Source organism: Muntiacus reevesi, chromosome 13 (genome assembly GCF_963930625.1).
Source record: "Muntiacus reevesi chromosome 13, mMunRee1.1, whole genome shotgun sequence".
NCBI classification, from domain to species: Eukaryota; Metazoa; Chordata; class Mammalia; order Artiodactyla; family Cervidae; genus Muntiacus; species Muntiacus reevesi.
The window spans coordinates 57284825-57298528 of record NC_089261.1 but is presented as its reverse complement, the minus strand read 5'-3'; positions in this window follow the sequence as shown (position 1 = coordinate 57298528).

Here is a 13704-nt window from a genome sequence, read left to right as displayed (position 1 = left end):
AGCTACCAAACAGAGTTGAAGAATCCAATAACTGAAATGAAGTGGCACTGTTCTGTGTGGAGCTGGTCTGCAAGAAGCATGTGCAGGATGTCGACAGCATGGAATGGAGACCCACCTGCATTTGCAGTCCCTGTGAGAGTATTGCCCTCAACCCCCAGCTTTGGCTCATAGGACTTGGCTGCCAAGGACACCACTTTTGCTCCAAGTACTGGGAAAAGACTGCTGATTCTTTAAGCAACTTTTGACCAAGGTATGAATTTCTAAGATGACTTCAGCATTTCATGGTTAGAACATATGTATAACCCTCAGTTTTCTCTTATATACTGCCCTTCTCCCATAAACTCTTCAAATTTTTCAGAAGTTATAGTCCCTAAATCCCAAGCCTTCACCATTTTTGTGAGCTCTAGTCTCCCTAAATTTCTCTAAATGTTGACATTTTATTGCAGTGACTTGCCTATGAATGAGCATTTTGTTGCAGTGACTTGTCTATGAATGCCTGTGAATGGTGGAGCAAATATGTTGTGCTACCTCAGTAAACTCATCCCAGAAAACTTTTCAAACATTACAGGCAAAGGAGTTGCTCCATCAATGGATACACTTAAACAATTTTCTCTTAAAATATGTTTTTGTTAAATTTACTATTGACACTAATGAAGATTCCATGAGTGTATGAATCAGTACTCAATAATAAATATTGGTTGAATGACTGCTGAGAATACACATTCTCTAGTGTGTGTGTATATATATATATATATATATATATAGTATATATAGTATAGTATATAGTATATATATATATATAGTGTATATAGTATAGTATATAGTATATATAGAGTATATATATATGGTATATACAGTATATATAGTGTAAATATATACAGTATATATATATATATATATATATATATATATATAGAGAGAGAGAGAGAGAGAGAGAGAGAGGTGCTTATGCACAGATGCACACATTCATACACAAGGATCATTGTTTGTTTAATTATTGAAAATGATCTAGCAAGTACCATAACCTGAGACATGTAGAAACACCTGTGTTTTCATTCATCTATAAATCAAACTCCAATGCTGCATAATACACTTTAATTATTTCTTAAAACTAACATTTTTCTATGTGACAAAGGAATATACATTTGTTGTTGCCATATTGTTATGCATATATTATTTTGCCATTTTAATACAAGGGAAAGAAAAAATGAGGAGAATCCAATTGTTTGTGGCTTTTTGTATTTTGTTATTGAATCAGAAATCTCAAAAGAGGCTTCTAAACATCTATCAGCAAGGTTAATAAGTTTTTTTCAAAATAAGAGATTGGGTATAGCATGAGTTTAAGCTGCTAAATTTAAATAACCTAGATTAAATTAATATAATCTAATATAGAAGCTTATCTCCAGCTTATTTTACAGTTACTTAAGTATTTCATTAATTATGATATGTTCACATTCTTACTAGCAATGTTATATATGTATAATGTGTATATATATACAGTGAAGTTCCTTATTGTAAGTGGATATAAATATACATTTTAAATAAATGTACTTTCTTTGAGAATTTTTAATCTGCGTTTTATCAGAAGTAATTTAATAGTCTTTTTTTTTAAGCCTCAGACTATGACTGATAGAGTTAAAAATATGAGACGCTGCAACTCTGGTCTTCTTACTGGCTTGTGCTTGGATTATTAGTATTATTTTTCAATTTGTGACATTTTGGTAGGAATCGTTTTAAGCCACCTGTTCATTTTATGAGATTAAGTTTCATGACAATGGTTAAATCTATGGGAAGAGAACACATAGACAGAGGTACATTGTAATACTCGGGTGCATGAGGACTTCAGTGGTGGAGGCTGTGGGCTGCTCACCAGGATCCTCTTTCCTCTTCCTGGGCTGATAACCAGGTACATTCCCCACCCGACTCCTCCCCTTTGTGGTTAGGCATGGCTGTGAGACCAAGTTCTAGCCAAAGAAAGGGGGGCTGAAACAATACATACCTCTTCTAGTCTGGGACCATAAAAAACATTCGCAGGGCTGATTCTCCATGTCCTGTCCTTCTTCGGGCTGGGAGGGATGCAGATGGCCATGCTGACCCTGGGTAGAAGTTGGCAGAGTTTCATTAACCTGAGTGCCCGAGTGACTTGAGCTACTCTGCTGATCTGATCACCAGAATGACTCCCTGAGCTAAAAATAAACTTCTTTTGTGCCAAGCCATGGCATGTTTGGTCCATAATTGCTGCAGTCCAGCCTCCCTGACCTGAGGCAACCTGTGTCACACCCTCAGCTCTGTGGAACCCTCAGCTTCCTTCAGCAAGACTCACAAGCTCCAGGTGCTACGGGATCCTCTGTCTATATCTGTACCAAATTGACGATACCTGGTGTCATTTTCATTTTAAATGTTAGCGAGGCTTACTTTCTTATTTTTTAGATAAAAAATCAATAGAACTAAAGGTTCTAATATTTCTTCCTGCGTCCCGGGATATGTTGCACTTAACTTCTCAACTATTACATTAAGAAACTACAGTCTATGGATTTCACATTTCTTCACTGGGTCAATCTTGTAATTGCTTTAATATGACAGTGTAAGTAGGAGTTTGGCATTGTTAAGATGCATTATTCTGTAAGAAGAGGGAAAGAGATCTGATCCTCATTCTCCTGGCAACAGAAATAAGAACAGCGTGAACTGTGACTTACAGTTGTTTTTCATTGTATATATGCCTTACATGGCATTTCCTGATGGACCTTCCTTACTCCATAGATCCATCAGTTGTTAATTTGCCATGGGCAGAGAGTTTCAATGTTGCTACCATTTACTTTTTTTTTTTTAAGTGAATGATGGGAAATAGAGTTCCATTTGAGTTCCATTCCCATTTGGTGGGGGACTGGGCAGTGTGATCCAGCCCAGATCTGACTCTCTCTCACTGGAGTTAGTTTTTGCTTGTGAAAGAATGCTCTTCAGAGAGCTCCATCCCCTGTCCTCCCACCCGTGGAATAAATCACAAATGCAGAAGAGAGCTGCAATCCAGTTGAGACGCTGCCACTAAATAGCTTCATCCTATTTTCCTGGCCCCTTCCCCACCTGCCCATCTTCATTTTACATGAATCAATGTTAAACAAATCTATAACTACCCAAAGTAGACGGCACTTTTAAAATGAGCAGGGCAGGCTGAATCTCTACACCCTGGTTGACAGAATTAAAACTGATGAGAAAGTAAAACATTACTTCAAGTGTTTGCTTAAGGATGGGGAAGTTGGGCCCAACCCCTTTGTATAGCCAAATGTTACATGGAGCATTGTAAAATCAAATTCTCACATCTTCTTGTCCTCCCATTAGATCACATTAAACTCTGGCAGCAAGACCAGCCCGCCTTGGTGGTTTTCTGATTTGTGGTTTGCACTTGGCTCTCCTCGCAGGCTTTAAAAATGATTTTATTTTGTGAACAGTCAGTGATAGTCAGACTCTAGAGTAAACTTGCCTGGGCCAACATTTGCAGTAATAACATTTCACATTATCAAGAGTTTCCTGAAGGACTGCAAAGAATGAAAACAAAGAGGAGCTTTTCTGGTAGTGGTTGTTTTTCTTCAGATGCTGGTAACCTCCCGCGTGGAGAGGCTGTGAATTTAGGCTTTGAAAAGCTGTTCATAAGCATCTACAGTCTTGTGCCTTTAAGGTGAAACTGGAGAACTGGAACAGATTTGCGTTTTCTTGTTCCTTGCCTTGTTGAATATGTAGCTGATTCTTCCTCCTTCTTTTCTTGAGTGGCTTTTCTGATTATCTCACTTAGCTTGCTTGTGGTTGGTAGGTGGAAGGTGTTGGGCTGGGGAGAGGTTTCCCTGGGGGACAAGGAAGGGAATGTTGAGGTTTGGTGAATCCATTGAAGAATTCCCAAGAAGTCTTTCTCAGAGCTCTTTTTGTGTTTTTCACCAAAAAATATAATGTATGACAAAAACCACTACAATATTGTAAAGCAATTAGCCTCCAACTAATAAAAATAAATGAAAAAAAAAAAGAAATGAAAAGCAATCTTTGGAGTAAAGCATGCAACTGTTTTCCTAGACCATCTGATGATGACAGTCTAAATGAAAATGATGATTATGATCATAATGATTCATTGATGAAAAATAACAAATAAATGAGCTTAAGAAATTTAAAATGAATGTCAGCTAGGTATACACTACCTTGAAGGGTTTAGAGATTCAATTTCTTTTATATGTAGTTTCTTTAGTTTAATTTTAAGATTGTGGTAGAATATACATGGCGTAAAATTTTCCATTTTATCATTTTTAAGGGCACTATTCAGTGGGATTCAGTACATTCACAAGGTCATGCAGCCATCCACCTCCAGGGCTATTTTTCATCTTACAAAACTGCAGCCCTGTACCCATTAAAAAATAACTCATCATTCACCCCTCCTCTCAGCCCCTGGCAAACACCACTCTTCTCTCTGTTTCTATGAATTTGACTAGTCTGAGTACCTCGGAGGAGTGGAATCGTATAATATTTGTCCGTTTGTCACTGGCTTATTTCACTTAGTATAATGTCTGCAAGGCTCAGCCATGTTGTAACATGTATTACTTCATTGTCTATAAAGGCCATGTTTTGTTTATTTATTTATCTACCAATAGACACTTGGATTTATAGACTCAGTTTTTTTCAACTAAGTTTGAATGGCAAGGCCAATCTTTTGGAGAGAACTGAATAGTCATCCATATTATCTTAGTTTGAAATTCTTATTAGCCAAGCCAGGTGGTCAAAACTATATCAGTTTACCAAATTGTATTTACCAAATGTCATGAGTGACCTCTATCTCTCTTTAAAAAATAGTTATAGTCATTTATTATTACACAGATATGTCTCTGTAAAAAAAATAGACATACAGAAAAATTTGAAGACAAATATAAAGGACACTTGAAAATTATAGCCTGTTAATACTGTGACTATTTTGGGAGTTGGTGATATAAAAAATGATATAAATCTAAATATAAGAACTGTAGATATAAATATAAAGAGGGATTTTTGTTGTTTTGCAGAACTGGGAACATGTTCACCTGCCTGAAAACTGCCTTCCTCAATTAGCAATATATTGGGAACAAAAATATGGCTGTAATTTGGTAGCTTTTAAATATTTTAAAGTAGTAGGAAGGTAGGTATTTTGAACTGAAGGAAGGTAGAAGATCCTTCCTTCACAGGAACACTCAGAATACTAATTTAGAAAAAATGGAAAGTTTCTAGTTGAAGTGGGCAATAAATTCCAGAATTTTCCATCTCAGGACCAATAGTTCCAGTGGATTTTGAGGAACTCTTCAGAAACCCTAAGACTCTATTGTGGGTTAAACTGTATCCCTTCTTCCAAAGATGGTGAAGTCCAACCCCAGTGCCTGTAACTTGATTTGGAAATAGACTTTGCAAATGATCGAGTTAAGATGAGGTCATTAGGGTGGGCCCCAATCCAACATGACAGGTGTCTTTATAAAAAAAGGAGAAATTGGACACAGAAACAGGGACAGACACATACACAGAGAACAGCATGTGGAGAGGAAGGCAGAGATAACGGTGAGGTAGCTACAAGCCAGGGAACCCCAAAGATTACCAGCAATGCAAAAAGCTAGGAGAGAAACGTGGAAGTGGTTCTCCCTCCCAACCCTCAGAAGGAACCAACAGTTGAGGCACCTTGATCTAAGACTCGTTCTAGCCTATAGAACTGTGAGACAGTACAGTTCTGTTGTTCTAAGCCAGCTGGTTTTTGGTACTTTGCTGTGGCAGCCCTGGGAAGCTAGTGCAGACTCCCCAAGGCCTGATTTGAAAACCACTGCATTATGCACGCGTGTGTGCTCAGCTGTGTCTGATTCTTAGCGACCCTGTGGGCTGTAGCCTGCCAGGCTCCCCATCCATGGGATTTTGCAGGCAAGAACACTGGAGTGGGTTGCTGTTTCTTCTTCCAGGGGATCTTCCCAATCCAGGGATGGAACCCACATCTCCTGCATTGGCAGGCAGATGCTGTACTACTAGCCAACTGGGAAGCCCCCTACTGCATTATACTATTATGTTAAAAAGCCAACAAATATTCCATTGTATGGAAGAGCATAATCTACTTAATCATTCCCTTATTCATGTACATGAATAGTGAGAGTGTCCCGATATTTTAAAGAACAATGCTGTGACATCCTTTTCCATAAATCTTTGCATATCTGCCATGTTGTTTTCCTTGAAATAATTTACCAGAGGAGGAATTGTTGGATTTGAAATTTTGGTATTTTCTGTCAACATGCTCTCTGGAAAGCTCATAATAATTTATTCTCTCCCTATAGTGTCAGAGGATACTTTGACAGAAAGTACCCAATATACATTTCTCCACATCCTTACTGGGTATTGTTATTCTTTCTTTTTTAAAATCTGAATTTAGTGTTAATTTTTTAAATCAAAGTAATACATGCAGATACTTAAATAAGTGAACGAGTTTTAGGAGACTTACAACAATAAAACCCTGCAGTCCTAGAAACGTCCCTCTTCACTGCCACTACACATCAGTGGCACCACTATCAATTCTTAACTCTTACAGCTTTGTCTGGCTTTCACATTTATATTTCTAAATATAAACATTTCTAAATAACATGATACTTTTTTTTTAAGTTTTAGATATTATCTACTGAGTTCCTACTATGGAAGCTAAGGAATTAGCTTTCATATATAAACAACTCTGCTTCTCATCCCACTTTCCCAAACAGGTTCTAGCACCATTTTGGTTAAATCAATATTCAGACTTTACCTTTAATATTATTGTGACGATATATATTATTTGCCACTGAGTCATATAGTGTACTCTAATTCAACTAATTTTCTTAAATAACTCTCCCCCAAGTTAATAGTTAACTACTTTCTTCTCTTTGCTTACTTTTCTAGATTCCTATTGCTATATTCACATGAAAACTCTGCTGAAGAAGTCTCCATCTATTTATAATACATGCTAATACTGTTCTGTCAGTTTCGTCTCTTCCTTTTTCTTGGAATTATCCTTCCTGTAGCTGTAAACCCCCTGCTAGTACTCTCTAGACCTGATGCACATCTGTCAGCCTGGATTTTTTTTTCTACCAGATTTTTGGGGCTTTCCGTTGCCTTTTTCCTGTGTTGAATCACCTGTTTCCTGGATCATATGTCTTCCTTGCGGTAGAATAGTTTCTACTGAAGCATTACAAGAGTGGCGGAAACTTTCACTTTAGTGAGAATGACCTTTATGATTCATTGAAGGCATCGTGTAGGTTTCTGGCAGTATCTTCTATCAAGTTGCTTAACACAATTTTTCTTATCAGGACAATCAGTAATTTTAGCAAAAGTCTTTCGTATGTACTGAGAGAATGATATAATTTTTCCCTTTTAAGCTCTTGGTATAGTGAATTACAGTAAAGGACAGGCTAATGTTAAACTATCCCAGCATTTCTGTGAAAAAGACTACTAGTCCATGATGTAATTCTCTTAATGTAGTGTCGAGTTAAATTTCCTAGTATTTTATTTGGCATTTTGGCCTCTATTTGTCTTTGGGTTTCTTGTTTTGTTTGTGGGTGGTTTTCCCCCCTCTATTTTTACCTGGTTATGATTCAGTGTTATGCTATATTTGTAGAATGAACTGAAAACTTTCCATCTCTTTTTATGTTCTTAAACAGTGTAAATAATACAGGAGTTATCTGTTCTTTGCAGGTTTAGTACAATGTGTACAGAAGATCATTTGGGCATTGTGCCCCTTTTAGGGTTTCTGTTACCTCTTACATTTCTTTTGTGGTTATTGGTCTTTTCAGGATTTCAGTTTCTTTCTGAGTCAATTTTTGATTACTCAGTTTTTCCTAAAGAATAATCAATTTCAACTAATTTTCAAATTTATTTGTTAAAAATTTGTATTTTACTTGCTTATAATATTTTTCCATATCTTTTCTTTCTCAATCCTAAGATTATTATATGTCTTCCTTCTTCACCATGATCACATTTGACAAAGTCTGCTTATTTAATTGCCCTTTTAAAAGAACTTTTACAGGAAGAACTAGCTTTTCATTTGATTAGTGACCTACTTATTTTTGTTTACAACTTTCATGTTTATTAACTTATTTTTTAGCTTATTCAATTATTTGTTCCTCCTCTGTCTTTCTCTCTCTCTTTGGCTTGAATTGGTTCTTAGTTCATTTAGTCACAGGATCTTCCTCATACTCCAAAATGTAGATATTGATTGTATTTGCACCATTTGTAGATTCTGCAAATGTAGCGATGTAATTTATGCCGATATCAATATAAATGTTCTAATATTTTTTTAAAATGTATTTGACTGTGCTGAGTCTTTGTTGCTGCACACAGGCTTTCTCTAGTTGCAACGAGTGGGGCTACTCTCTAGTTGTGGTGTGGGCTTCTCATTGGGGGGCTTCTCTTGTTGTTGAGCCCAGGCTTTAGGGCTCGTGGGCTCAGTAGCTGTGCAGCCTGGTTTAGTTGCTCCTTGGCATGTGGAATCGTCCCAGACCAGGGACTGAATCCATGTCCCTTACACTGGCAGGAGGATTCTTAACCACTGACCACCAGGGAAGTTCTAAATGTTCTTAATTACTTTTATTCCTATTTTTTTCGATATTAATATTCCAGAATTATTTGTCTAGTACTTATCTTTTTAATTCTTTGCAGTAGATTTTTTCTGTGTCATTTTATTTTACCTATACCTATTATAATCATCATACAGCTGGCTCCTGCCTTCTGTCTCTTTGCTCTGAACTTAGCTGTATTTTTTTATTATGATCAATAATATGCTTGGATTTATTGTTTCCATTGTATTTACTATGCATTTTTTCTTTTTCTTTCTGATTTTCTGTCACTGTCTTCCAGCATCGAGTTTTGGAACATGAAAAAATGGATACCAACTCGATTCTTATTTTTTTGTGAGAAACTCCTTACTCTACTCTTGACATTTTTAAGATTTGTTCTTTATGCTTGGAGTTCTGAAATTTCACCAGAATGTACTTAAGCCATTTTTTTTCTTCATTACTTCTAAAACTTAAAAATCTTTGTATTCATTACTCTGGATAATTTTTTTTTAATAATCTCATTATTTCCGTCATCTTTCCTCTGGAGTTTCTATTTGGCATGTGTTAGAACTCCTATATCTATTTTTCATGTCTCCATTTTTTCTACTTGCATATAGTACTGTGCTGTAGTACTGTGTTTTGGGATAATCTTTCCTTTCAGTTTTCCAGCTAAAATATTTGATGTTCCTCTCTGCCCATACTCCTATTCAGTCTATGTATTGAATTATTTAAATCAATAATTATATCTTAAATTTCCAAGTCTTTCTAAAGTAATTTCATATTATTTTTTATGCATAGATGTTTTATTTTATGAATTCAATATATTTAAATCTCTCTGAGAATATATAGACTCTGATATATGTGTATGTATGTGTCTGTGTTAGTCACTCAGTCCATCCAGCACTTTGTGACCTCATGGATGGTAGCTCCTCTGTCCATGGAATTCTCCAGGCAAGAGTATTGCAGTGGGTTATCATTCCCTTCTCCAGAGGATCTTCCCAATCCGGGTAGCAAACCTGGGACTCTTGCATTGCAGGCAGATTTTTTACCATCTGAGCTACCAGGGAAGCCCAGTGTATGTGTACCATATAGTTTATATGTGTACCATATAGAGGCCATAATAGTTTCTTTGACAGGTGGGATCAGCTCAGTTCAGTCACTTAGTCATGTCCGACTCTGCAACCCCATGAACCGCAGCACGCCAGGCCTCCCTGTCCATCACCAACTCCCGAAGTCTACCCAAACCCATGTCCATCGAGTTGCTGATGCCATCCAACCATCTCATCCTCTGTCGTCCCCTTCTCCTCCTGCCCCCAATCCTTCCCAGCATCAGGGTCTTTTCCAATGAGTCAACTCTTTGCATGAGGTGGTCAAAGTATTGGAGTTTCAGCTTCAACATCAGTCCTTCTAATGAACACCCAGGACTGATCTCCTTTAGGATGGACTGGTTGGATCTCCTTGCAGTCCAAGGGACTCTCAGGAGTCTTCTCCAACACCACAGTTCAAAAGCATCATTTCTTTGGTGCTCAGCTTTCATCACTGTCCAACTCTCACATCCATACATGACTACTAGAAAAACCATAGCCTTGACTAGACGGACCTTTGTTGGCAAAATAATGTCTCTGCTTTTAAATATGCTATCCAGGTTGGTCATAACTTTCCTTCCAAGGAGTAAGTGTCTTTTAATTTCATGGCTGCAGTCACCATCTGCAGTGATTTTGGAGCCCCCAAAAATATAGTCTGACACTGTTCCCACTGTTTCCCCATGTATCTGTCATGAAGTGATGGGACCAGATGCCATGATCTTAGTTTTCTGAATGTTGAGCTTTAAGCCAACTTTTCACTCTCCTCCTTCACTTTCATCAAGAGGCTTTTTAGTTCCTTTTCACTTTCTGCCATAAGGGTGGTGTCATCTGCATATCTGAGGTTATTGGTATTTCTCCTGGCAATCTTGAGTTCAGCTTGTGCTTCTTCCAGCCCAGCGTTTCTCATGATGTACTCTGCATATAAGTTAAATAAGCAGGGTGACAATATACAGTCTTGACGTACTCCTTTTCCTATTTGGAACCAGTCTGTTGTGTGGGATAGGGATGTATATAATTTCGGGGAAAGGGTTATCTGCCCTTAAATGTATGTCAAGTTCTCTCTAGGTCTCTGTACTGAAGATTCAATTGTTTTTATAAGTTCACTTTTCACCTACTCTGTTCTTTGTGCAAAAAAAAGAAAAGAAACACATGCATCTAGGAAACCATAGTTTAAATACTGTATTTAAGATAATGGAAGTTAGTAACACTCATTATTTAATAAATCTTGTAAAGTACAAAGAATTACATATATATGTATTAAAAACAAACAAACAAACTTTTCTGATATTTCCCTGAAGCAAGCAGCATTCAGCGGTAATGTTTTCTGCATCTCCCCAAGTGAGAGAAAGTCTCTGCTCTCAGGGCCAGTCAAGCTCTAGGGTAGCCAGGGAAACAGGCTGACTGAAATTCACAGAATACGCTTTGTCCTCCTGACTAGGTAGGCCTCACCTAGGTAGGTTCCCCTTTGGTGAATTTTCAGTGGACCACAGATATTCTTTCATTCTTTGCAATTTTCGGGAATCCCTCCACAGGCCTTTTCTGCAGACTTTCTCACAATCAATTCTCTAATTTTGTTCCTTTAGCATCCATGACCATCTGGCCAAACCATATTCTATTGCCTATGAATGACTGAAGATTCCATGCGTACATGCGAAGTATCTTCATTCGTGTCTGACTCTCTGCGACTCTATGGATTTAGCCTGCTGGGCTCCTCTGCCCATGGGATTCTCTAGGCAAGGATAATGGAGTGGGTTGCCGTGCCCTTCTCCAGGGGATCTTCCTGACCCAGGGGATCAAACCCGCATCTATTTTGTTTCCTGCACTGGCAGGTTGGTTCTTTACCACGAGGACCACTTGGGAGCCCCAAAGAATCCATACCTATCTCTATCTCTCCTTTGAGAAAAAGGGAAGAACTAGGTACACAGCTTATGGTTCTCCCTGTTGGAATCCTGATGATCTGACAGTGCTGTCTCAAACACCATTTCCTCTAGTTAGGCTTTATGCATACCTCCAGGAGGAAATGCTTCCTCTCTCCTTTCAAATTGCTTCACCTGGCATTATTGTAATATTTGCAAATCACTAATCACCTTCTCCAAAGCACAAAGATCTTGGGATCATTTCTTAGTCACGTGTCCCATTTAATACTAACAAAGTATTTTAGATGTGTATGTCTAATAAATATTTGCTGACCAACTGAAAAATATCCACTAACCCTCTAGTAGCTATTGTGCTAAATATCAAGATGAATTTAGATGGTACCCTTCAAAAAGTCTGTTAACTGCTGATATTGAAGGATGTTCTGCATCTTCAAAGAGGACGAAGTTTATAATATTTCAAGTGGCGCTAAAATGAGTGGGTTGTATTCTTTGTAACCTACTAGGTCAAGATTAATAGAAGTGTGCAGATAAGGGAACTTATTTCCCTAGAGCTCATTTTTTCATGAATAAAACTTTACCACAGGAAGTACTTGAGCTATAGGAAAGAGTTAATAAAAGAATCACAAATTTGTGGTTTTTTGCATCTAAGAACTGCATTTCGGACTCTTTTGTTGACTATGATGTCTACTCCATTTCTTCTAGGGGATTCTAGCCCACAGTGGTAGATACAGTGAGTTAAATTCATCCATTCCAGTTCATTTTAGCTTGCTGATTCCTAAAATGTCGATGTTCACTCTTGCCATCTCCTGTTTGACCACTTCCAATTTGCCTTGATTCATGGACCTAACATTCCAGGCTCCTGTGCAATATTGCTCTTTACAGTATCAAACTTTACTTCCATCACCAATCACATCCACAACTGAGTGTTGTTGCTCTGGTTCTGTTTCTTCATTCTTTCTGGAGTTATTTCTCCACTGATTTCCAGTAGCATATTGGGCACCTACTGACCTGGGGAATTCATCTTTCAGTGTCCTATCTTTTTGCCTCTTCATACTGTTCATGGGGGGGTACATCATGAGAAATGCTGGGCTGGAGGAAGCACAAGCTGGAATCAAGATTTCTGGGAGAAATATTAATAACCTCAGATATGCAGATGACACCACCCTTATGGCAGAAAATGAAGAAGAACTAAAGAGCCTCCTGATGAAAGTGAAAGAGGAGAGTGAAAACGTTGGCTTAAAACTCAACATTCAGAAAACTAAGATCATGGCATCCGGTCTCATCACTTCATGGCAAATAGATGGGGAAACAATGGAAACAGTGACAGAGTTTATTTTGGGGGGGGGCCTCCAAAATCACTGCAGATGGTGACTGCAGCCATGAAATTAAAAGACACTTGCTCCTTGTAAGAAAAGTTATGACCAACCTGGACAGCATATTAAAAAGCAGAGACATTACTTTGCCAAAAAAGTCCATCTAGTCAAAGCTATGGTTTTTCCAGTAGTCATGTATAGATGTGAGAGTTGGACTATAAAGAAAGCTGAGCACCAAAGAATTGATGATTTTGAACTGTGGTGTTGGAGAAGACTCTTGAGAGTCCCTTGGACTGCGAGGAGATCCAACCAGTCCATCCTAAAGGAAATCAGTCCTAAATATTCATTGGAAGGACTAACGCTGAAGCTAAAATTCCAATACTTCGGCCACCTGATGTGAAGAACTGACTCATTTGAAAAGACCCTGATGCTGGGAAAAATAGAAGGTGGGAGAAGAAGGGGATGACAGAGGATGAGATGGTTGGATGGCATCACCAACTCAAAGGACATGAGTTTGAGTAAACTCTGAAAGTTCGAGATGGACAGGGAGGCCTGGCGTGCTGCAGTCCAGAGTGTCGCAAGGAGTTGGACACGACTGAGTGACTGAACTGACTGACTGAAATTTGCTTTACTTTCTAGCCATAGCTTCCCAGGTGGCGTTAGTGGTAAAGAATTTGCCTGTCAACACAGGAGCCAACAGAGATACAGGTTCTATCCCTAGGTCAGGAAGATTCCCTGGAGCAGGAAATGGCAGCCCACTCCGGTATTCTTGCCTGGAGAATCCCATGGACAGAGGAGCCTGGGGGGCTACACACAGTGCATGGGGCCACAAAGAGTCGGACACGACTGACCACATCAAGCAGTAGCCAGGTCT